At 39.8% G+C, this 25801-nt stretch overlaps 1 pseudogene; it reads left to right on the forward strand.

The window, feature by feature from the left end:
- Positions 1–576: 576 nt before the first annotated feature.
- Positions 577–25801, forward strand: part of Hnrnpa1-ps30 (heterogeneous nuclear ribonucleoprotein A1, pseudogene 30) — a 53686-nt pseudogene continuing 28461 nt past the window's right edge.

Raw genomic sequence — 25801 nt, forward strand, 5'->3', positions numbered from 1 at the left:
AAAGGAATTCTTCAGTGACACTAGAGTTTCAGAGTCAGGTTGAAGGGGAGCTCGCCTTGATCTCTATTGTCTGATTTTATCAGATGTTTAGATCTTCCAGGCATTGTGCTAAGAGTTTTACCTATCGATTTCACGTTCGCATGCTATGACTCCTTGTGTCAAGTAGTACTGACATCCTTGCTTGACAGGGCTGGACCACCGAGGCTCAGAAGGTGAGGAACTACTTGTCTGTGTCAGCGACGGCAAAGCCTAAGAACCCCGTGGTCCACCTCCGACTCCAGACAAGATCAAGCCACCCCCTGACTTTCCAACAAGGCTTAGTCAGAAAATGCCATCAGCTCTTCTACCTCCTGCAATGGCCCCTCTGTGCCACTTCATCGTCTGCCTCATCTGCTCTCCCATTTAATGGCCATTTGACTCTCGATTGTCAGTCATTTGGAAAGTTAAGGGCGGGTGAAGCTATTACTAATTGATTTTAAAGTAGGAGAAAGAATGGTTCAAGTCTGAAAATTGCATCCTTTGCCATAAAAATAATGGCTATCGTTATTGAATTATTTTCTCCGAGTGACTGGGGCGATGCTGCCTTTAGACCGCATCATCCCTGTGGGAACCGAGGATCGTAAGTTTGAAGTGAGTTGAGCGAGGTCACTGTGTTAGTGACTGTCAGAGAAGGACTATTAGCTGACAAAATCTCATCTTGAAGATGAAGCTGCCGCATCTAATCTTTACAACCACACAGTCTTTAGTAGCCCTACTTTTTTTTTTTCTTTTTGACAGGGTCTCTCTACGTAACCTTGTCTGTCACGGGACTTACTGTAGACCAGCCTGGCCTCAAACTCACAGAAATCTGTTTACCGAAATGCCGAAATTAAAGGTGTGTGCCACCAAGCCTGGTGGTGTCTTTAATTTTTTAAAAGAATTATTTGATTGTTGTGTACACGTATTTCTGTCTGTGAGTGTGGGCCCTATGTAGAAGTGCCTGTAGTGGGCAGAAGATGGGATGAGATTCCATGGACCCAGAGTTTCAGAAAACCATAAGCCACCTGCCATGGGTCCTAGGAATTGAACTTGGATCCTCTTCAGAAGCAAAAGAATGATTAATTGCGGAGCAAACTCTCCAGCTCGGTCTTCAGTTTTGTATGGGGCTTAGTTGGAGGACCCTGCTGCTGAAGGTCTCAGTCCACCATGTCCCGACAGCTCCCCAAACTCTGAGCAAAATGGAGGACTTCCTTCTCCCAGAGGCGTTTTCTACTCTCTGCCTGACCTTATTTGGAAGATGCGCAACTGGGCCTGGCTTATTTTAAGAGTAACCCATGACATAGTTCCCTTCAAACACTCCGCCTGCCGCCCATACGATAAAATTAAGTGTTGTACTTCCACCACAACGATGGGCTTGTGCTACTTAATGCAAACGAAGCCTACTGTGGACTCCTATCAGGCAAACCCCCAGCTGCTGCCCTCTTCCTAAATCTTCCCCTCATCCCTGAAATAAAGTTCAGCTGCTTCTCTGAAGCCGAGCCTGTCAGTCTGTCATTACACAGTACTCACAGACTTCTGAATCCTGTCCTTTGACTCTTCTCCCTCAGCTTTGTGGGCCAGTGATCCCCTGATAAAAGGGGAGACCCATAGGCATATATATATATATATATATATATATATATATATATATATATATATATATATATATACATACATACATATATATATATATATGTGTGTGTGTGTGTGTGTGTATGATATATCATATGATATATCATATAATTTACATTTGACTTTACATTTGACTTTATTAGATAAGTGCCTTGAGATGATTTAATTTTTTCTTCTGCCCATTTTCGTTCTCTTTCCTACAATGTATATTATAAAACAAGCCACACAGAAAAAGCTCAGAGTAACAGAAGCTCAACGGTCTTCTTCCAATGAGAGGCTGCGGGTGTTATGCACAAGCGGCCCAATACCACCAATCATGTTTCTTCTGTCCTGATGCATTGTACTGAGTAACTCTCTCTTATGAAGAAGCCCCATAAACCTTCAAATCTTTGCTACCTTCTCTATTGGCCTGGTACTTCATCAGCGTGGGTCATTCTTGTAACTGTTTTGATACCTGTTGTACTGAGTAGCACAACTCTCTTGAATGCTTGAGGTTACTCTTAACGAAGGCTCAAGTTGGGGGTGGTTCTCTATGTGGAAGAATTGTGGGCTATAATCTGTGCCATCTGGTTACTTGTTATTAAAGCCCTCATCAGCAGAATTCATCTTCTGTCTCCACACTGTCTGGTCTGCATTCTGAGAATTTATAAGGTCCTGATCAAAAGGCCAGTGACAGCCAAGGAAACTGTAAGCAGGAGAGCAAGAGACTTTACATAAACTCTGCCTACAGTTGAGCGCCTGTTTATGATAGCCAGTGGCGACTTGCTCGTGTAGTCATACTTTATTTTAATTAGTTTGTTCTCCCTCACCAAACACCTTCAGAGAAACTGGGCCACACCCCAAGTTAAAAACAGACATGGTTCTCAGCATCGTGAAATCCACAGCCTAGGCAACACATGCGCCTTCTTACAGCATTGAAAAATTCACATGTAAAAACATCTCCAAATGATGTGTGTATTATTTACATACTGTTAATAAGTAGAAATTGCCAACATTTTCTATACAAATAATTTCTTCTAATTCTCAAAATCACACAGGTAGTTTAGAATAACAACAATGTTGGCAGGTTAAGAAAGTGAAGATGAAGCATCTTTTTAAAAAGGATTTGCTTTTGTTAGGGATTTAGCTCAGTGGTAGCGCGCTTGCCTAGCAAGCGCAAGGCCCTGGGTTCGGTCCTCAGCTCCGGAAAAAAAAAAAAGATTTGCTTTTATTTTTTTATCACCCCCCTCTGTGTGTGTGTGTGTGTGTGTGTGTGTGTGTGTGTGTGTGTGTGTGTCTGTGTGTGTGTGTGTCTGTGTGTGTGTGTGTACTTGCATATGTGCAAATGTGTGTACTGGTGCCTGAGGAAGGTTGAAAATAGTAAATAGTGTTAGATCCTCTGAAGCTGGAGTTACAGGTGGTTATGAACAAACAACCTTGTATGGGGACAGAGAACAAAATTTAGGTCCTGTGGAAGAGCAACACAAACTCTTGGTTGCTAAGCCATCTCTCTAGCCCCATAAAATGAAGTTTTCAGGCATAGAAACCTCACACAGGTAAACCAAATGATAAGTGATAGGTATGAATTTCACCCCAGGTCTTCAATAGGAAAGCTCATTTTATTTCTCAGGATTACTATGATACCACGGTAATGGCACCTTGAATTAATATTTATATTGTCACTGGACTTATAACATCTTTTCACTTCACTCCCCATATTGTATAAACACAAATATTGTATGCATACATATCGACACAGCAGCAATTAGTCCTAGTAAACTGTAACGAGTTGGATTATCTTTTGTCTCTCACTCTAGTCCTCCTCCCCATCACCTTGACTCACCACAGCACTTCCCTGCAACCACAAGATGCAGATGCTCATGATGCTATGATGATCTGAGAAGGTATTTGAATCTGTTTTGAAAGATCTTTCTAGTTGAGTTTAGTAGTAAAAGGAATGTAGTCTTCGTTTACACTACACTTGTTTCTATTTGTTTGAGGGTTTTTGTCTTATTAAAATGGTCTTCTCACGATGCTCCGGGTGCTGGAGTAACAGATGTCACCATGTCTGGCTAGATTCATATTAAAAATAATATCAGTGTCATCCAGTGGATGCAGTCCCTTGCATGTGTAAGCAAGCTGCAGAAGGAACAAACAGATTGGCAGCCGATATCCTAAGCCTCTTGAAGGTTCTCTCTGTAACTTGATCATGTCTAGACAGTCATTGCAGACAGTGTTATCATTAAAACATCTTTTGCTAACATAACAGTATAAACATATCTGAAAGTACTAACACAGCATACTTAGAAACCCCAAAATGTCACATAGCAGGAATTACACGACACATCCCACACTTTTGATAATGTTTAGCAGGATCAGAATGAAACAGATTTCTGAAACTTTATATGTTTTCTGATGCAATATGGGAAAATAATGAATTTTAATTTTTTTTCTTCTTGAAGCCTGATTCAGAAGGACATCTTTTAGCTCATTTTTAATCAGTGTTTTCTAATGGAATCTGTTGATCCAGTAGCGTAACTGTTTCATAGTTAAAACATGAATAAATTTTAAGTACTTATTAAAACTTAATAAGTACTTAACATGAGGTGAAGTCAAAACATGAGGTGATCTCAGTTGAAAGTGAAGGGACTTCTGAAGAGCATGCGTTTCCTGTGAATATACTGTTTGCATGGTGTGGTATTTTTTATTATAGCAAATGTTATTTTTACATCCTTGTAAGTATGAATAATATTATTTTCCATTAAATTTTTGGACTGGTCATTGCAGGCACATAGGGAAAAGCCTATTAATTTTTGTTTATGTTTTACAATATGCAATCTTATTTCCATTACTTTTTCCATTTAATTCATCTGGACTGTCTGAGTAGGCAGCCATCATAATCTGAAAATTAAGACATTTTGCCTTCTCCTTTCCAAAACAGATTTCTCTTGAGACAGAGACAGCAGCATAGCATTAAGCATCTTTGGTAATAGCCAACATCCTTATTTTAATGACATTACTGTGAATTTTTTGCTGACTGTTGGTTTAAAATAAAACCTTTAAGTACAGAACCCGTGGCTGGATGAATCCATCCATGAGCTCCCCCTGCCACATCGAGATGATCCTCACTGAGAAGGAACAGATTGTTCCAAAGCCAGGAGAGGACGTTGCATGGAAGAAAAAGATATTGCAGAAGAAACTGAAGAAACAAAAACTCATGGCATGGGAATACATTCAGCATAAAATAAATGCAGATAAAGTAAAAAAAAACCTTTAAGTTAAGGAAATATGGGCTCATCTCTAGGTTACTTGGGGATTTAAGAAGTGACAGGTACTTATTTTGGGGGGATGAAGATTTTGGGGCATTATGTGGCTAAGAGATAGACAGAATAGAGCTCTGTGATTGGCCTAGAGTAGAGAGGATGGTGTCATCAAGAGGGCTGCAGTAACAGCGGGCATACAGACCTGAGTAGAGGCTCTGATTCAAAAGGCAGATTGATGCTGATGAAGAGAGAGATGTGAGGAGACTAGATTGTATAGACTTGGGCAGAAACATTGAATTTGAATTCTAAGCTCTAGGGACCTAGACTATACCAGGAGAGGACACAAAGGGAAAACTTAATGAATGGTTTGGGGAATTTCTGACTTCTGGTTTTCTTCTAGTCCTCTGTCTAGAAATCTTGTGTGTAGGCCATGATAATCATGGAATATGAAATAATGAAAGTTTGGTCAGTCAGTCACTCAACCACTCTGTTTGGGAAGAGTCTATGCAGGAAGCCAGTCCAGTAATTCCATGAGTATGAAGTTTGCACGGCTGGTATGTGGAGTCAGATCCAGAATGGAAAAACTGATGTCTGTTACATAGAAATGCCAGCCCAAATGATGACAACATGTGACTGAAAGCATGTGACCAAAGCAAGGAGAGCCTGAGGGAAGGATTACAGGATAGTTTGCAAATATAAGAAGAGGTCAGAGAATTGGGGCAAATAAAATCAAATGGACTTCATCAAAAATAGAGAGACAAAAGGTAACTGAGGTAAAATAAACTCTTCTTAAACTGGCTGAGCTAAACTGGAAGGAACTGAACAGAGCCAGCTGTGGCTCAGGAGACAGGTACAGGTTAGACATGCAGATCTGCAAAGGATGCAAAAACTGCAGTAACTCTGCAGCTGGGAGGCAATGCACCTTTCACGGATCTGGCAAGATGACCAAGCAGCAAGCTCAAGGATGCTTTCCTTAAAGGGGTGGGAGTCTTGACTCTTAGGGGAATGAATGAAAGAGGGGAGATTGAGAGGAGAAGGGGGAGGGGAGGAGGGAGGAAAGAAAAGAGATATTCAAAAAAGCCAGATATAAAGGATTATTAATAGAAAACTTTAAAACACTGAAGTGTAGGGAAATTACAGGATTGGAGATGAAGAGTCGATTGCAACAAAAGGGCCAGATCCTGCACTTAATCTGGGAAAGAGGATGGGCACGTAAGCATATATAGAACTGTGCCTAAGGTATATACATAGATACTTTGTGGGAGAAGAAAGGAACTGCCTTGTTTCTCTTTAAGAATAAGTAGAGTCGTTAGACTAAGACATGAAACCAGGTATAAGAATAGATGAAAAAAATAGTTCAATAGTGACTTTAATGTGAAATTTTCCAGAGGCTTAATTAGGAGAAGAAAGAATTGCTGAACATTAATTGGAAGCAGCTGCCTGATCCTATCAAGGGTTAGTGGATGGAGAATGAAGGGCACTCAGTGGGAGACCACTGCCTGCTGGTCTCCAGGGCTTGAGGGATCAGGAGATGACTGGAAAGGCAATGGGATAGAAATACAAGGAGACAGGGGCCTGAGGGTCATGGTAACTCTGCCATCACAGGTGGAGTTTTATACTCAAACCTTGGTAAAAATTCAACAATAATCCAGTTGGTTATTATAGATTGTGTCTGTTCAATATTGATATCTTACATATAAATTAGAAGGAGAGAAGCTAGTGTCATTTCTGTAATATTGGGCACTTGCCCTCCCACACATAAGGAATCTGCCCTGCCGTCCACATTCTCAGCAGCAGGGGTTCAGCGACCCATGGTTTATGGTTCAGTGTACTTTCTGTGGCACTGCTGGATTTTCCCCACCCACTAAAGTGAAATGAAGGGAAATTGAGCTGGGAATGAAGAAGTCCAGGTGTTTAGCTTTATTCCTGACATAGAAGTGAGCAATTTGGGCTAGATTGTATCGTCTTTTAGATCTCAATTCACAATAGAAAAAAATATATGGGGAGGGAAGGAAAGAGGAAGAGAAATTAAAACAAGTTTTAAAATGTCTCCACCTTCCCTGAGCTCAACAGGCTGTAATCACATGATTTTCAGATTGAATTTTCTTATTTTTCTTTGGGTGCACATATCTATGTCTGCCTGTGTCTGTGTGTGTTTGTGTGTGGGGTGGGGGTGGGGATGGATGATGTGAGTGCCGTCCATGGCGAAGCCAGACGGGGCTGGAAAATTCCCTGGATCTGAAGTTACAGGTCGTTTTGAGCTGTTCAATGTATGTTCTGGGAATAAGATTTAGGTCCTCTGAAGGACAGGACATGCCCATAATTGCTGAGACATCTCTCCTGCTGCACAAAAGTCCATTGGGAATGGTCTTTAACATTCTTTTTGGATGAGTACTTAAGATGCTCTTTTTCTTCAATTTATTCCATGAGAATTGTTCAGCTTGTTTCCAACAATATCATTCCTTGTTCAAAAACATACTCGTCTTCTTTCTCCTCCTTTCTAACCTTCCATAGCACATGCTTAAAAGGATGAAGACCAGGTTATTTTCAGTACGAATTATTTTCATGATAGAAATATTTGTTTTTCTTCCATGGTTCCATATTATTATTAGGATTGTTCTCTCTCTCTCTCTCTCTCTCTCTCTCTCTGTCTCTCTCTCTCTCTGTCTCTCTCTCTCTCTCTTTGAGACAACCTTTCTCTGCATGAGAAAATCACTATGTAGAAGAGCTTGGCCTCCAACTCAGAGATCCATCTAAGTGCACATGTGAGCTGCCTCCTAAAGCTGTGAGCTACCACTGCCAGGTTACGTTATTGTCATTTTGGATTTCTAATTTACTTAAGTCTTTGTTTGTGTCATTTGGTTTTCTGTCACTGTGTCAAATAATCTGTGATAGTCAAATCAAAAGGAAAGAAATTGTATTTTATCCTATGGTTTTAGAAATTTCATTCCATGGTAACTTGGCAAGACTGATTGGGGCCTTTGTTGGGGCAACACTCAAGGTGGTGTTGGAATCTGTTTAATTCCTAGCCAAAGTGATATCACCAGTTGGTGAAGGTGAAAACAGGGGAAGGTCATTTCCACACCCAGTTACATCTGGATACCTCTAATTGCATCCAATGCGATATACTTTAAAAAGATAAGGATCAATGAATTAGGAAGGGGGTGTTTGAGGGGAATTGAGAAAACTTGGATGGGAATCTGGGGTAGATATAATCATAAATATTTTATATATGTATGAAATTCTCAAAAAGAAAATGAAAAGAAAAGTTCTTATGAAGAGAAAAAGAGAAATTATCCTAAAAATGTCACCATTCTTTAAGAGCAAAAGGATAATTCATTTCAAATTTCAACTCTGAGCAAAATAAATAGACCACTGGAACTCAAGTTTCATCAGAATTAAAGAATCTTAAAATTTAGCATGCAAATATGTAAATTATCTGTCAAATCTTCAGCTGCTCAAAGATGAATTAATGAACATAAGTATATGCCTGAATGCTAAGATTCTTACTGCATGTATGAAAGCACAGAACTTAATCTGTCCACAAAATGACAGGATCTAAAGTGAACGCAAAACAAGGAACCACATTGTTTATTGATTTCATTTCATTGACTTGCTGACTTGCTAATACTTTATGCTATATTCTCCTACTCCCTAGCTTTTAATATATATGTATAAATATATGTATATATAATAAATATAGATGTCCTCTGAGTAATAGGATAATATTTTTTCTAAAAACTATGTGTGTTCCCATTCTATGTGCATCTTATCAGCAAATATAGCATAAAGCACACAAAAATAAAAATATATAAAGAATAAAATGAAGTAAAACAGAAATTACTGCCTAGAATGCATATTCTTGAGTTTCATCCCTTTTATTAATAGATTCTCATCACAAATTTAAGGATTTTTCTACTAAAAAGGAAAAATAACAAGACATTGATCACAAAGTAGTTTATGGTTATCAATTTATCCATCTCTGAAAAGAGGAGCCTTAAAATTTGTTGTTGATACTTGAGAAACATTTTATTAAAGAAAATGCAGTACAAAATTCTCTGGGAAGCCAGCCCGATATCCATAATGTACACTATAGATCTGGTGACCAGGCTTAATATAGATCTAAATTTTGAGTGTCTAAAATAGTGGGTATACTATTTATTTTTAAAGAAATCTTCTCTAAGTATTTTTTTATTAATACATTAATTTTTTCCTCACAAACCTTGAGGATATTATAATCTAATTCTATCAGTTAATACTTAGATGTAGTTTATTAAATCAATAAAGGTAAAAAAACAAATAAGTATAATTCTGTAGCCACTTGGAAAAACTTAAAGGCAGGTGCACAGACAGAGTGACATAATGTTCCTCAGAGGTTGGGAGAAAAAGCATATCACTCCAGGATAACCACTTGTTATCAAAGAAAACAAATGCCAACAAGTGCTGGTGAGGATGCAGGGAAAGGGGAACCCGTATTCACTGTTGGTAGAAATGTAACCTTGTACAGCCACTGTGGAAGTCAGGACAGGGATTCTTCTGAAAGCTGAAATTGAACTCTATGGCTCAGCTTTACCATATGGTTTTATGTCTGCGTATAGTTCTAGAAGACTCTAAGTCAGCACACTACAGAGACTCTTACTATCCGTGCTGACTGCTGGTCTGTTCACAACAGCCAGGAAACAGGACCAGCCTAAATGTCCATCATCAATAGACAAAGAAAATGCATACACATAATAGAATTTTATGCCAGTCTAAAAATATAAAATTGCAACATGTTGAGAAAATAAAAGCAACTGGAAATTATTATTTTATAATCTGGACACAGAAATTTACTCAGCCCCAAGAGTTAAACTATACACATAAGCATACACACAGACATACATGCATATACATATATGTACATGTGTGTTATAAAACTACACATGTATGTATACATACATATATACATGCATACATATATACACATACATGCATATACATATATGTATATATGTGGTTTATGTGTATCTTCGTATGTATGGGTAGGTCATGAAAAGGAGATTATGAGAGGAAAGAAAGATCTTAGAAGAGATCAGAAATCAGTTGGTAAAGGACTATTTGGGAAAGAAAGGAAGCAAGTTGTAAGTGAGATATAGGGGAGGGCAGTGGAGGAGAAGAACAGTGGAGAGCAAAATATAATGATGCATATATATGAAGACACCCCAATGAAACCTATCACTTTACATGCTAACCTAGAAAATTAATGTGTATGGTTTTAAACATTGAAAACTCATACCACATTTGCTCGTGTACTCTTCAGAATATGCCCACCAGCTTTCATTTCTTTTCAACTTTATTTTCTCCATATATACATTTAGCATACATTTTAAGCTATATTTTTTAGTCAGCACACAAAACAATGTTTCAGTTTGACATTTTCATACATCCATATCAATGTGCATTGTATTGTCCCTATACTAACCTCCTCGTCCTTCCTTTCCCTACTAGTACAATTCTTCCTCCCAAATGTATATACTATATAGTACATAGATGTGTATACATGTGGTATATCTGAATTTAAAATTCTGCATAAAAGAGACATTTCTCTTTCTTATTCTCTCCTTAAGTTCCCAACTTCCCTTTTCCTCTTCTACCTCTAGCTCTTTCTTCTCCCCTATACAGTGTGCCTTCTATTTTCATTGCTCTCTCTTGTTCACCGTCTCTGTCTCCTCTCTCATACAACACACACACACACACACACACACACACACACACACACACACACACACACACATCTTTTGGAGGTAGGCCAGTACTCTTTCCTTCTTGCACAACAAGCTGGCTCACAATTGTTGTCTAGTTTTCCTACCCTGACCCAAGAATCAGCTATGTTTTCAAGAAGCTCTTGAAATTCCTTATCTCTGAATCTTAGTAAGATTTATCATCACATAAGTGCCTGGAGCTAGTGCCAATTTGCAGATGGCCCTTTTTATGCATTTGAATCTTCTCATATTCATTTACCTATCACGGTGGCCCCAAATCAAGTCTAACAGTGACTGTAGAGCTCATCAGTTATCAGTGTCATGTGTCTCACCAGATGTATGCCATTTATATACTATATGCAGTGTTCAATATTATTCTCTTCTAATCAGAATTCTGGTGGTCAGAAATTATTTAATATCTCTTCTACAAAATAGGCAATGAAACCCTATGGTTCTGAACCTAATATAGATTAGTGTATATTTCTTAACCAGTACTTTCTAAATATATTTTCTAGCTTATCTAGCCTGAAATATGTTCCAACATTTTTAGACTTGGACAGCTGGACACAGCTAAATGCAAGCTATTCCCCACCCCCATGAGCCATATGCTCTGGGAATTACCCTGTTGACAGATTTATAGCCTTTTGCTGTGATCAAGAGGAAAGTAGGTGAGACTCTAAAGTCTGCCTCACATAATCCAGGCACAAGGAGGCAAAGCAAAAATTTATTGCCACTTCTCTGGTCTTATGAATACAAAATAGAAAGCAGATTGTTGAGATGGTATTTTTGAGTGAGTACCTTTTCCTAAAATGCCCCTTTGTTTGATTCACATATACATTTTAAATATTACAGTTATTCCAGGAGCACTGAGTTTGTTTATGGGACTCCAACATCTGAATACTTCAGCAAAATCCTAACACTGAAAACCTTGAGAAAGGGTCTTTTTGCTTTTACTAACCCCATTACCTCTGTACTGCAGTGCATTCTCTTCAGTGATAGGTTTCTTCACTAATGGTCTAAAACACGAGTTTTCTTGTCAATTTTCCTAATTTTAATGGATTATATTCTACTAGAAGACAAGAAATGGATGCATATAAGAGTCCAGATGTGCTGGGGAAGGAGCTCACTCAAAATTATGTCTGAGCATGGAGAACTGCTCTGCTGTTTAAAATCGAATTCTTCAAACCTTTATTTCAACAGTTCTGCTTCTGCGTTATTGAAAAGAAACATCTGATAACCTTATTTTCTGTGTAATCCGAATGGGTCACACTGCTCACGTTTTCCTCCACTTGATCACATACAGTGTTTGTAGCTCCATTGACCCAAGTGAGATAGAGAAAGGAAAAATGAAGGCTCACAATAAAAATTGTAGCAACACTATTGGGTGTCACGTGCCTATCAAATGTTTCCTTGTGTTTTATTTTTTTTTAACACACTGAGTCCACTTACCGCTGCCTATATGTGTATGTATGAATACAGGACTCTCTTTTGGAACATGGGTAGCCTTTCAGGATTTACATATCTGAATAAAACTAAACTAATTCTCTCTTCTCCAGTAGCCATCAATGACTCCTCAACCTAAGTTAGAACATTAGGAGAACTTGCTCTATCCAAGCTGAGATTTTGGCTGACTTTGTCTCATGCAGGTCTTGTGTAAGTAAACAGTAACAATTACTGAGTTTGTGTATGCAATAGTATTCTCGTGCCTAGAACATACTATTTTGTTCTATGTGATCATTACCTTTGTTTTTTACAGACATTTTATCTATCCCCTTTTCTGAAATATTCCCTGAGACCTGGAGGTAGGGTGCGTGCTATAGCTATCCCATTTAAAGCTGAAAAGCCCATAGTCTTTTGTTCTCTGCACTCAGACTACTCCTGTGATTCTCTATTCTAACCATAGCTCACGGTCAAAAGAAGTTTCTCTGATGAGGGTTGAGAGCTGCCCTAATCTTTAGGTACAAAAATAAGAACTTTGGGGGTTAGTTTATTACTATGTCCAACCAACAGTATAGTAGTACTAGGTTCTCACCTTGACCTTTGATCTAACCAGCCATGAAGGTTTAGCCTAGTTAGCGATACTAAGCATGGATTCCATCTTGTGGAGTGGGCTTTAAATCTAATCAGGAAACGGTTTGTTACTGCTACAATGTTCTTGCCACTATTGCACCAGCAGACACATCTTGTCAGAGCATCCACCATTATAGTTCCCAGAGATCACAGTGGACTAAGAAAGACTGTTGATGGTTTCACTCCCCCAGCAGCATGCATAGCAACTTCTGGCATTATGAAAGCCAGCCAGAAGAAAGGGAAACTTTGGGTTTGTTCTACCTTGATCTCTTCATTTTCTGTGATTCAATTATCTGGTGTCTTTAGGAATAAAGTCTTACTATTAAGCTTTGGAAAAATGTTAAGAAAAATGGCAATAGCCTGAAATGTTTGGTGTGTGTCTATAGTATTCCACTGACCAACAACTAAACAACAGGTAATTCACAGCTATGAATAGTATATAGCATCTGGAGAAACACTGTCTTGATTATAGGTTAATGCCTTTAAACTCTGTTATGTGTGTGTGTGTGTGTGTGTGTGTGTGTGTGTGTGTGTGTGTGTGTGTATAAACTTCTATATCAGTAGATTTCCATATGGATTTTTTAAAGGTCTTCAGTGTTTGTTTTCCTTCTCCTTATGCTTTTCTCTTTTACTCTCATCTCCACCTATTTAGTTCTTCCTGTGACTTCACTCCTTATTTCCCTTCCATAAGATTTGTATTCTATTCCCCTAAACTGGAAATCTACCCCTCATAGTTCCTTACTAATTCCCTGCCTTGTGTGGAGGATCCGAATTAAACACCCATATCTAAAGATTCTAATTTAGCATCCACATAGGGAAATATTATTTCTAATTACATCAGTTGCCCTGAAATTTTTGTAATTTCATTTTCTTTATAGTTGAACAATACACAGTTATATATAGTGTCACATTTTAATAATCCATTTATCAATTGCTAGATATCTAGGCTGTTTCTATTTCCTTGCCATAGAGAATAGAGCAACAAATGTGAATGAAAAAGTATCCCTGCAGTCTGACATTTCTATGGATTTCTCCCAGACAATGAGTCAAGGAGAAATTCCTGAGGGTACTTGCAAATATTTAACTTCTTTCACTAATAATGGCATCAGAACATCAAGTAAGGATGTGCCATAAGGCCTTCCTTAAACACGCAACCCATCAGAGGACTTTAAAGGCAGATGGTGATTTCTTATTGCAGATTTGTACACAGGGCATATAGTCAGAAATGATAGAAAAGAAGGAGTGTACAAACACAAGCCTGGGTAGCAGCAACTGCAATGGAAATCTGTGAATGCAATGGCTCAAATATAGAGGCTTTAGAAAGTCATAGTTTTGGTATTACTTTCGGTCTTATCTATCAAGTTCAAAGCCCAAGGAGCAATTATAACAGAACAAATGGCAGAGTGTGCCGTTGTAAAGTTCTCCTAAAGCTCCACATTCCAGCAACACCAGTTCCAGCCAAAGGCACAGTCTGGTGGAGGTATTAGTGTTCAAGCTTAGAGGCTCAGACATTTCCTCACTCCATAGATGAGGACTGAGAATTATTAACTTATTCACTCTAGCCAAACACGTTTCCTTCTGCTGGATTCCTTCCAGAGACCATGACCATTTACCACCAGGTCAATTTTCCTAATGTCTAGATCCAGCATCTTGATATAATTTATATATTTTCTCTTGATCAGAACGAATATACATTATGTAATAGTAATATTAGACTATATAGTAGTAATATGATTGAAAGTAGTATATTCTTGATTGTGCATCTTCCTCTGTCAAGGAAACACTATTGAATCAAAGGCAATAAGATTTTAGAGAATACATTTTCTGAAGTAAAAATACATCTTGCTGATTCAACCACATCAACCCTTTTATTACAAAAAGGACATTTTTGTGTTAATACTAAATATTATAAGTATAATATTATAGTTTTTAAATGTAAGGAATGGGGGACTCTTAGCCAGGTGTGGCAACACCTACCTATAATTTCAGCTCTAGGTAGAGAGAGTCAAGAAAATCACCTTGAGTTTGAGACCATTATGGGCTACACAATGAGCAATGGGATAGCATAAACTATAGAATGAGGTCCTTTCTATCTCCAAACTAATACAAGAGAGGTGGCTCTTTATGTGTATTCATGTACGTAGAATTTTTTAGATGATACTGAACTTAATTGTACCCCAAAAAAGGCGTTACAAAAAAATTTCCCTCTTTACAGATTATTGCTCTGCAAAATGATAGCATTTCCTCCACAGAACAAGGAAGGCTCTATGGAGAAAATTCTGCCTTTGGACAGCTTTCCTGAAAACCACATCAACACAAGGATGATTGGCAACAAATTATCTGTGGATAGAAAAGGCAATGCGACTGTCATGCAAAATGATGGCATAAGTTAAACTTCTTGTCAACAACGTCTAGATTAATTATGTTACTTCGCACATGAGGCCATATGTTATTTAGAATGAAATAAGGAGAAATTTCTCACTCTAAAGATATTCTGCCACATTTGGTTTAATGCATTTGCTAACATAAGTGCTTGGTAACACACTCACTTTCTGGGAGTATCCAACTATGGTGTGGTCTTCTATTGAATTGTTGTTATAGGCATCACATAGTTCACAGATAACAAGTAACTGAAGTACCCAAATGTGGCTGCTTACACTCTTTGATGTCTTGTTAGTCAAAACCCTGGGTACTGAGAACAGTATCCTGCTGGTATAAAGGATGCCTTTAAAGCATTTTGAGTATATTATTATCTTTCAAGTTAAAATTTAGTGTGTGGAATTATGCAGCTGTTGCTGTTTGGCCAACAAGCCTTTTGGACAACATTGATGAATTTATCTTCTTTAACTGCTTCTGTTGTCTTATGTTGCTGGAATTGAAGAAATAGTTGGATGTTATTGGGTTTGATCATCTCTTTTCTTAGATTAAAAAAACCCCAAAAGGTGGTCAAAGTGCAGAGAATATGTATAAATGGTGTGTTCAGCCACAACTATAACATTTATAATCCACTCACTGTAGTCTTATTACTCTAAGCCCAGCCAACTCAGGGACCATCATAGAAGGAGGATGGAAAGATGGTAAGAGTCAGTGGTCAGGGAAGAGCAGAGTAAAACAGTGTGTTCGGGACATGACAGAAACATTGCTTTCATAAACTCAAAGCAATCGTAGCTGCCTGCAAAAGACCTGCAGAGTATCAAGCCAGTCAACATTCTAGTGTGGAATGGGAAGTGGTTCATAAGATTGCACCCCAACTTAGACAGTTAATGTCTTCTGGGGAACAGAAATCAGTTTTCTTTAAGGGTGTGTTTCATGATATGTCTATCATGCTCCAGAGGATTGCCCTACAGCAAGGAATGAAGGCGTAAAACCATCTGGACTGTATGGATTAATTTTTCATCTTTTTTAAATAATTTTATTTTTCTTGGATATTTTATGTAGTTACATTTCAAATGCTATCCCCTTTCCCCGCTTTTCCACAACCCCTCCCCCCTTTCTCTGCTTCTGTGAGAATGCTCCCGTTCCCACCCGTCCACTCCCACCTCAACACCCTGGCATTACCCTACATTGGGGAAACGAGCCTTCACAGAACCAAGGGCTTCTCCTCCTATTGATGCTAGACGATGCCATCCTCAGCCACACGTGTGGCTGGAGCCATAGGTACTTCATGTGTACTCAGTGGTTGGTGGTTTGGTCCCTGGGAGCTCTGGTGTGGTTTGGTTGGTATTGTTGTTCTTCGTATAGCACTGCAAACCCCTTCAGCTCCTTCAGTCCTTTCTCTAACTCCTCTACTGGGCCCTCATTGTTCAGTCCAATGGTTAACTGCAAGCATCCTCATCTGTATCATTAGGGCTCTGGCAGAGCCTCTCAGGAGACAACCATATCTGGCTCCTGTCAGCATACACTTCTTGGTATCAGCAATCGTGTCTGGATTTGGTGGCTGCATATGGGCTCAATCTCCAGGTGGGGCAGTCTCTGGATGACCTTTTTCTTCAGTCCTTTATTTTTTAAGGCAAGAAATTGGGATCTCAGAGGTGTTAGGGAAGATGAGGGAGGGAATTATAATCAAAATATATTTCATGACATTCTCAAAGAACTAACAAAATATTCTTATAAAAGAATTCATAAGTGACAAATGTAGACTCAGACTGAAATACCTGGTCAAATCTCTCACCTTGCTGCTAGTGGAATCGTTTCTTGGCCTTGTGGTTAAGTTCAGGTGTTTGATAGAAAAAGTTCAAAGAAAATTATTTCTACTCCTTTTTTTCTGTTGCTGGTGATTTTTTTTTTTTTTACCTCTTGCTCTTGTTTTGAGACATAGACTCACTCCACAGCCCAAGCTGTTCTAGAACTTACTGTGTAACCCAGGAGAGCTGAGTGGGCCCTGCTTCAGCCTTCCATGTTCTGGGTTACAAAACAAACAACAAAAGATTATTATACCTGTCATTTTTTTCTTTAAAATGATGATGAGGCTAACATCATTTTGTATACTCTGAACTAAGGCTCAGGAGAGAGCAGGAGGAATGTTGGTTCATATCATTATGAAGGACTACCGTAACCTGCCATCTTAGGAATGTGCGGCTTTGGGGAAGAAGGGGGAGGAAGGGGGAGGAAGGGGAGGAAGGGGGACAGACAATGAGGACTCAGAAAACAGTATGAGGCTGGTCTTTCGAATGCATGCACAGAGGAGGGACCAGTGACACAAGCACTCCTCTGTGGCTGGCAGTTAATGTCTGCCGGTGAGCAAAAATGAATGAATGAATGAATGAATGAATGAATGAATAAATAAATAAATAAATCTATCTACGGGACAATGACATAACCATAATAGCTGGGAAAATGAAGGCATATTTAAAAAGAATAATGGCATCATACAGGAAGAGAAAAATTCAGAGAACTCCTCAACAAAAGGAAAGAAAGCAAGTGTCTAAAAACAGCTCATTCTCAATGTAACAGGGTATCCAGAGGGCAGAAGAATTACAAACAAATCCTCCAAAAAATTGAATTTATGGTAATATAACGTGAGGACATCATCACAAAGGGACTAAGTACTCAACAACCAGGAGAGGAGGAGGAAAGCTGTGCTCTTCAGAAATACATTAAAAAAAAAAACCTTTAGGTAGCAAAAGTTGAGAGATTTCTTGATGAAAACTGCCTCCAGCCCTGCTATCATCGTGTTAGCCTCTATGGTTGGAGATTGAAGGAGTCACTGATACCATCCAGACATCAAAGCAGAAGGTGAATGCCCCAAGTCTGATAGAGTGTCAGACACATGAGGAGAAGCAAAGGCATGTTTTCTGTGAGTGCCAAGGGCACGCTCCCTTGGGTAAAGGGAGGACAGCTGTCTAGTGGCTCCCTGATGGGGTTATCCTGACTTTTTTATGTTTTGCAATCTTCTCATCTTTATTGAACTGTAGGATAAAAATAGCAGTGCCGTTAGGACTATACAATCTTTTTTAATCCTTCACATGACATGGTTTTTAATAGACTGTGCTCACGCTCACCTCATGTGCTCATGTGTTCGTACCATTTGAGCAGCTGTGTGCCACAATAAAATCCACTTTCACTTTGGCCCCAGCTATCCGTCAGTTCAGTGTGATCCCAACTATGTTACCTCCCTCTAGGCTAAAACCTGATTTGGTCTCTAAGCGTCAGCTCTGCTTGCCATTTTAGTGCCTCCCTCTGCTTTTCAACCTTTCTAAGGCTTACTTATTTCGATTTTATGCATATGAGTGTTTCTCTCTCTCTCTCTCTCTCTCTCTCTCTCTCTCTCTCTCTCTCTCTCTGTGTGTGTGTGTGTGTGTGTGTGTGTGTGTGTGTGTGTGCCTGCATGTGTACATTTGTGTAGAAGTTAGAAGTGAATGTGTTTTATCCAAAAAAGCCAGAAGAGGGTGTCAAATTCCATAGAACTGGGGTTACACTGTATTGAGCCACCATGTGGGTGCTAGGAACTGAACCTTGATCTTCTACAAGAGCAGTAAGTGCTTTTAACTACTGAAGTGTCCCTCCATCCCCCTCTAAACATCTACATGAGTGCAAAAAAAAAAAAAAAGGGTACATGCTCCAAAGTTTTCTGCCTTGTTCTCTGTGCTTTTTTATACTAATCCCATCATTGAAAATTATCTTATAGCTCTTGAGATATGTTGGACGTAAACTCTAGTATTTTCCTGATTTCCCAATATCTTGGATGAATTCATACATTAGATAAGAAAAATGGGGGTAACCCAATCACAGAAAAACACACATGGTATGCACTCATTGATAAGTGGATATTAGTCCAAATGCTCGAATTGCCCTAGATGCACAGAATACATGAAACTCAAGAAGGATGACTAAAATGTGAGTGCTTCACTCCTTCTTTAAAAGGGGAACAAGAATACCCTTGGCAGGGAATAGGGAGGCAAAGTTTAGAACAGAGGCAGAAGGAACCATTAAGAGCCTGCCCTACATGTGGCCCATACGTATACAGCCACCAAACTAGATAAGATGGATGAAGCAAAGAAGTGCAGGCTGACAGGAACCGGATGTAGATCTCTCCTGAGAGACACAGCCAGAATACAGCAAATACATAGGTGAATGCCATCATTAAACCACTGAACTGAGAATGGGACCCCTGTTGAAGGAATCAGAGAAAGGACTGAAAGAGCTTGAAGGGGCTTGAGACCCCATATGAACAACAATGCCAAGCAACCAGAGCTTCCAGGGACTAAGCCACTACCTAAAGACTATCCATGGACTGACCTTGGACTCCAACTGCATAGGTAGCAATGAATAGCCTAGTAAGGGCACCAGTGGAAGGGGAAGCCCTTGGTCCTGCCAAGACTGAACCCCCAGTGAATGTGATTGTTGAGGGGAGGGTGGTAATGGGGGGAGGCTGGGGAGGGGAACACCCATATAGAAGGGGAGGGGGGAAGGTTAGGGTGATGTTGGCCTAGAAACCAGGAAAGGGAAAAATAATTGAAATGTAAATAAGAAATACCCAATTTAATAAAGATGGAGAAAAAATGGGGGTAAGACTGAAGCAGAAGTCGAGATCACATATCTTAGTAATGGCTGGATTGTAAACTACAATCTATTGAAACTGTCTCCAGTGGTCAATAGTCATCATTTATTTTCAACTCAACACAAAAGCAGCCTTCTACCCACTTTGCATGGGATGGGGTCATAGGATGTTTCTATTTTCAGTTTTGCCAGGAACTCTTTGTTCTTCAAAGAGTACTAACTGCGCTCTCACTGACTTGTGTAAGAGCGTTCTTGGCTCCACTTCTGTGCTGTTGTTTCACTGCATCTTGTTTTGCCTCAGTTGTTCTAGCAGGGATGAGATAACACCCAGTTGCTTTGATTTGAATTTCCCTCATCTCTAACAGTACCAAGCATTTTTTTTCCTTTTTGCCATCCGTATACTTCTTATAAGGATGACTACTTGGATCATTTGCTTCTTTTTAAACTTTTTCGGTTAAATTTTAAGTTCCTTATATATTCTGGATATTAATCCTTTGTTGGACAACTTTTTTTTTCCTTTTTTTCTTTATTAACTTGAGTATTTCTTATTTACATTTCAAATGTTATTCCCTTTCCCGGTTTCCGGGCCAACATCCCCCTAACCCCTCCACCTCCCTTTCTCTATAGGTGTTCCCCTCCCCATCCTTCCCCCATTACCACCCTCCCCCCAACAATCACATTCACTGGGGGTTCAATCTTAGCAGGACCAAGGGCTTCCCCTTCCACTGGTGCTCTTACTAGGCTATTCATTGCTACCTATGCAGTTGGAGCCCAGGGTCAGTCCATGTATAGTCTTTGGGTAGTGGCTTAGTCCCTGGAAGCTCTGGTTGCTTGGCATTGTTGTTCATATGGGGTCGGGAGCCCCTTCAAGCTCTTTCAGTCCTTTCTCTGATTCCTTCAACGGGGGTCCCGTTCTCAGTTCAGTGGTTTGCTGCTGGCATTCCCCTATGTATTTGCTGTATTCTAGCTGTGTCTCTCAGGAGAAATCTACATCTGGTTCCTGTCAGCCTGCACTTCTTTGCTTCATCCATCTTGTCTAATTAGGTGGCTGCATATGTATGGGCCACATGTGGGGCAGGCTCTGAATGGGTGTTCCTTCTGCCTCTGTTTTAATCTTTGCCTCCCTATTCCCTGCCAAGGGTATTCTTGTTCCCCTTTTAGAGAAGGAGTGAAGCATTCACATTTTGATCATCCGTCTTGAGGTTCATGTGTTCTGTGCATCTACGGTAATTCAAGCATTTGGGCTAATATCCACTTATCAATGAGTGCATACCATGTGTGTTTTTCTGTGATTGGGGTACCTCACTCAGGATGATATTTTCCAGTTCCCTCCATTTGCCTATGAATTTCATAAAGTCATTGTTTTTGATAGCTGAGTAATATTCCATTGTGTAGATGTACCACATTTTCTGTATCCATTCCTCTGTTGAAGGGCATCTGGGTTCTTTCCAGCTTCTGGCTATTATACATAAGGCTCCTATGAACATAGTGGAGCATGTGACTTTTTTATATGTTGGGGCATCTTTTGGGTATATGCCCAAGAGAGGTATAGCCGGGTCCTCAGGTAGTTCAATGTCCAATTTTCTGAGGAACCTCCAGACTGATTTCCAGAGTGGTTGTACCAGTCTGCAATCCCACCAACAATGGAGGAGTGTTCCTCTTTCTCCACATCCTCGCCAGCATTTGCACAATTTTTGGACAAATGTTTTCTGACAGTAATTTGGTTGATTATTTTCTTGGTGTGTAGGAGCTTTTTAATACAATATAATCCATTTTTTCTATTCTTGACTTTGTTTTTATTTCTTTTGAGAACATATGGCATAGAAATATCATTGCCTAAACTGATGTATTGAAATGTTTCTTCTATATTTTCTTCTAGTACCTTCATAACTTTAGTACACAGTGTTAAATTTTTTATTCATAGTGGCATAAAAAGACACACAGCCAGTGGAATAGATCCCACAAATAAAACCAGGCAACTACTGCCAATTGCTTCTTGACAAAAGTGCCAAGAATATATTTCAGAGTGAAAAGCTGGAGCTGGAGGGATGGTTCAGTCAGTGCCTGATGTAAAGATATGAGGACCTAAGTTCAGAACTCCAGAACCCATGCAAAAGCTGGGTGAAAGGAAATTTTCTATAACCCCGACTACAGGAGACTATGGATAGAGAGTATAAGGACAGAGGGTCCCTGGACTTCATTGGTCAGCTGGCCTAGCCAAGAAACCTGTCTCAATAAATAAGGTGGGGTCTATAGAGAAGATACCTGTGTTACTTTTGTGTCTTTTCTGATAAAAAGAAAAATGGCCTGCAGAAGCATGGGAGATATGGCGGCCGAAGAATGGGGCTGATCCATTGCATTGCAAAATGAGACCAGAAGCAGAAAGAAAGAACAGGAAATAGGGCCAGGTTATAACACTTTCGTGACCATCTCCTGGAACTACTTACAGAGTCTCCATTTCCTAGGAGTTCCATGAGTTTCTCAAATGAAGAGCAAGTGCTACAGTGGAATTACACATCCAAATCACATCTGACATTCACTTCTAGCTTCTCCTCTCTCTCTGTCTCTCTCTGTCTCTCTCTGTCTCTCTCTCTCTGTCTCTCTCTCTGTCTCTGTCTCTCTCTCTCTCTCTCTCTCTCTCTCTCTCTCTGTGTCTCTCTCTCTCTGTATGTGTGTGCATGTGGGTGTGTATACACACCCACATGAACATATAAACATAAAACACACATAAATGAACACACTCATTCTATTTGTGTACACACCCACATGAACACATAAACACACATACACACACGCACACACACACACACACACACACACACACACTCACAAAGGAAAAGGAGAGCCTCTTTAATAAATGGTGGCTGAGCAAAATGGTTATCTATATGTACCCATCTCTTCCTGCAGAAAAAAAAGGAACTCTAAGGCCAAAATGAGTTTACTTTTTATTTCAATTTATTTTCCTATTAGGTGCTTTTAGACATTGCCTTTCCTTTAAGACTACATTGAAAAACTGATACATTATAGTTACATTTGATGGTAGCATCCTCACAGTTTCTTTGGACACCTCCTTTTTCCCAGTACCCACAATGTCCTCCTGCCCCACAATGTCTACTGCTGTGAGTTCCCATGGGCATGATCTACCTGGTGATTTTCACTTGCCCCGGGGCAGCATTTCAAGGACTAGATATGCCTCTTTTTATTTACAAATTAGACAGAAATTTCCAGCTTTCTCTTCCCCTTTTCACCTAGTAGGTGATTTACAACTTCTGATTCATTTAAAGTTCTAGCATACATTACGGGCAGATTGAGTCATTTCTAGCAGCACACATTTCAATACAGAATGTATGATAGATGTCTCTGCCTGGTGTCGCAGAGACAAGAACTTGTTCCCTAGCCATTGGGATTTTAAGTACTCTGGCAGGTGATGGCAGCAAGAGAACGCCTTCTTGACCTAAATAGAAAGGCTTTGTCTGCCCCAAAGTTACTCCTGGTTGTGATCAATCAAACTGTCTCTGGTGTTTCATATAATAGGGAGATTTTAAGTGAGGCTTCATGTACTAATCCAAATTTTATTTTCACAGGAAAAAAAAAACACTTTAACAAATGACAATCTTCCTTTCAATTTCCCTAGATATAAATGATGTTCACTTACTGTTTCTAGGTTGCACGACCATACGTACACCTATGTATATATGGGGGTATGTAGGAAACTAAAGGCAGGTCTGCAACATTCCAGGGAGAGCTACAAATGGCCAGTTTAACTTCTGTGGTCTGTCTTGGATGTTGGTTGTCTCAGCAGATGTGTGGGACTGTGCACTGTGGCATACTGCTCCTCCCTATTCATGGCTTCCTTCTGTGCTGACTTTCTTCACTGAAATCAGCTCTATCATAAAAGGCTATCAGTAGCCGTCCATGAACTTTACCCACAGTCCATTACCAATCTGAGTTTGCTTCCCCATAAGTATATACAGTACTACCCTTCAAGGACAGGGAAAAGACTGATTCTCCTCTTGACTGGACAGATTCCTATTTTGGAAACTTAGGAGCTTGTGTGTTGCTATTGAATGAAAAGCTATGTTCTGAACTTAAAATTCCTTACCTAAGGTTTCTAGAGAATAATTTTAGCCTCTTTCTTACTAGGGCTACTGAATGAATGAGGACTAGCTATTGATTTCCCTCATGAATTCTTCATTGATCCATCAATCAATCGATTAATTGAGTCATCAATAGTCACAAAACAGACATTAAATGTCACTCACAACCCAAAGAGATGCTGCATTTTAAGATGTTGCAAGAGAATTTGATTCAGTGCCTTTAGTACAACCTCACCTTATGAGGAAGATAGACCTGAGTGAGTCAGTAATTATAAGCACGATGAAAGGTTTTATGGTAAAGTTAAGAAAAAGTGAACAGAAACACAGGGGAGAGGCAAGCTTAAGTGGAGATCCTAGTCTTTAAGGAGAAATCAACATAAACCAACTAGCCAGACACCTAGAAAAGGCAAGTTGGTCCAGAGAAAATTAAGACACAGAAATAAGAGAGAGCAAACACTTTTGAGAAACGACAGTTTACAAGGGATGATTTTTTTATGTGTATGTATGTTCAAGTTGCAGGGCAGCTTGGAAAAGGAGGTCAAGGTGAAGTTTTAAAACTGAACCAGGACCTGCTCAGGATACCTGTGTTCACATATTAAACTATTAAACTGAGATTTTTGTTTTGACAATTTTTTTTTAAAAAATTATCTTTAATCTGTTTTTTTTTTTTTTTTTTTTTTTTTTTTTTTTTTTTTTTTTTTTTTTTTACAATTCAGTCATTATGCTCTTCCCGGTCCGCCCCTCTGTTCTTCATTCCATTCCTCCTTTCCCCCAAACCCCCACACCCCCACCCTTCTCCAAGAGGATGTTCCCATCCCCACCCCAGCCAGGCCTCCCCACTCCCTGGGGCCTTTCAAGTGTCTCAAAGGTTAGGTTAGGTGTATCTTCTCTCACTGAGAAGACCCAGCAGTCCTCTGCTGTACATGTGTCAGGGCCTTGGACCAGTTAATGTATGCTGCCCTGTTAGTGGCTCAGTGTAGATATAGGAGGTCCAGGTTAGTTGAGACTGCTGGTCTGTCTATGGGGTCGCCCTTCTCCACAACTTCTTCCAGACTTTTCCTAATTCAACCACGGGGTCCCCAGCTTCTGTCCATTGGTTGGGTATAAGTATCTGTGTCTGTCTTTATCAGCTGCTTGTTGGGCTTCTCAGAGGACAGCCATGCCAGGCTCTGGTCTGTAAGGACATCATTGCTTCAGTAATAGTGTCAGGCCTTGGAGCCTCCCCTTGAGATGGATCCCAAATTGAGCTGGTCATTGGACTTCATTTTCCACAGTTTTATTGTTTTTGTTTTTGTCAAGTCATAGTTTTTCTATGTGGTGTTGGCTGTCCTGGAACTTATTCTATAGACCAGGCTGGCCTCGAGCTCAGAGCCCCACTGGCCTTTGCTTCCTGAGAGCTAGAATTACAGGTGTGTGATCCTACTGCCAATTTGTTGTTACATTTTTTTTTCATTTTTTAATTGGTTATTTTTTTATTTACATTTCAAATGTTGTTCCCTTCCTATTCTCCCCTCCAAGAATCCCATATCCCTACCTCTAAGAGAGTGCTCTCCCACCGACCCACTCATTCCAACCTCACTCCTCTAGCATTTCCCTACACCTGCTAGGGCATCAAACTTCCACCAGACCAAGGACCTCCCTACCCATTGATGCCAGATAAAGCAGTCCTCTGCTACATATGTAGCTGGAGCAATGGACAACCAATCCAGGTATGCTTTGGTTGGTGCTTTAGTCCCTGGGAGCTCTGGGAGGTCTGGTTAGTTGATATTGTTGTTTTTCCTGAGGGGTTGCAATCCCCTTCAGCTCCTTCAGTCCTTCCCCTAACTCTGCCATTGGGGTCCCCTGGCTCAGTCCAATGGTTGGCTGAGATCACCCGCATCTGTATTAGTCAGGTGCTGGCAGAGCCTCTCAGGTGACAGCTATACCAGGCTCCTGTCAGCAATAACTTCTTAGTATCAGCAATAGTGTCAGGGTTTGGTGACATATATGGGATGGGTCCCTA

The sequence above is a fragment of the Rattus norvegicus genome, chromosome 11 (genome assembly GCF_036323735.1).
Source record: "Rattus norvegicus strain BN/NHsdMcwi chromosome 11, GRCr8, whole genome shotgun sequence".
Taxonomy (NCBI): Eukaryota; Metazoa; Chordata; class Mammalia; order Rodentia; family Muridae; genus Rattus; species Rattus norvegicus.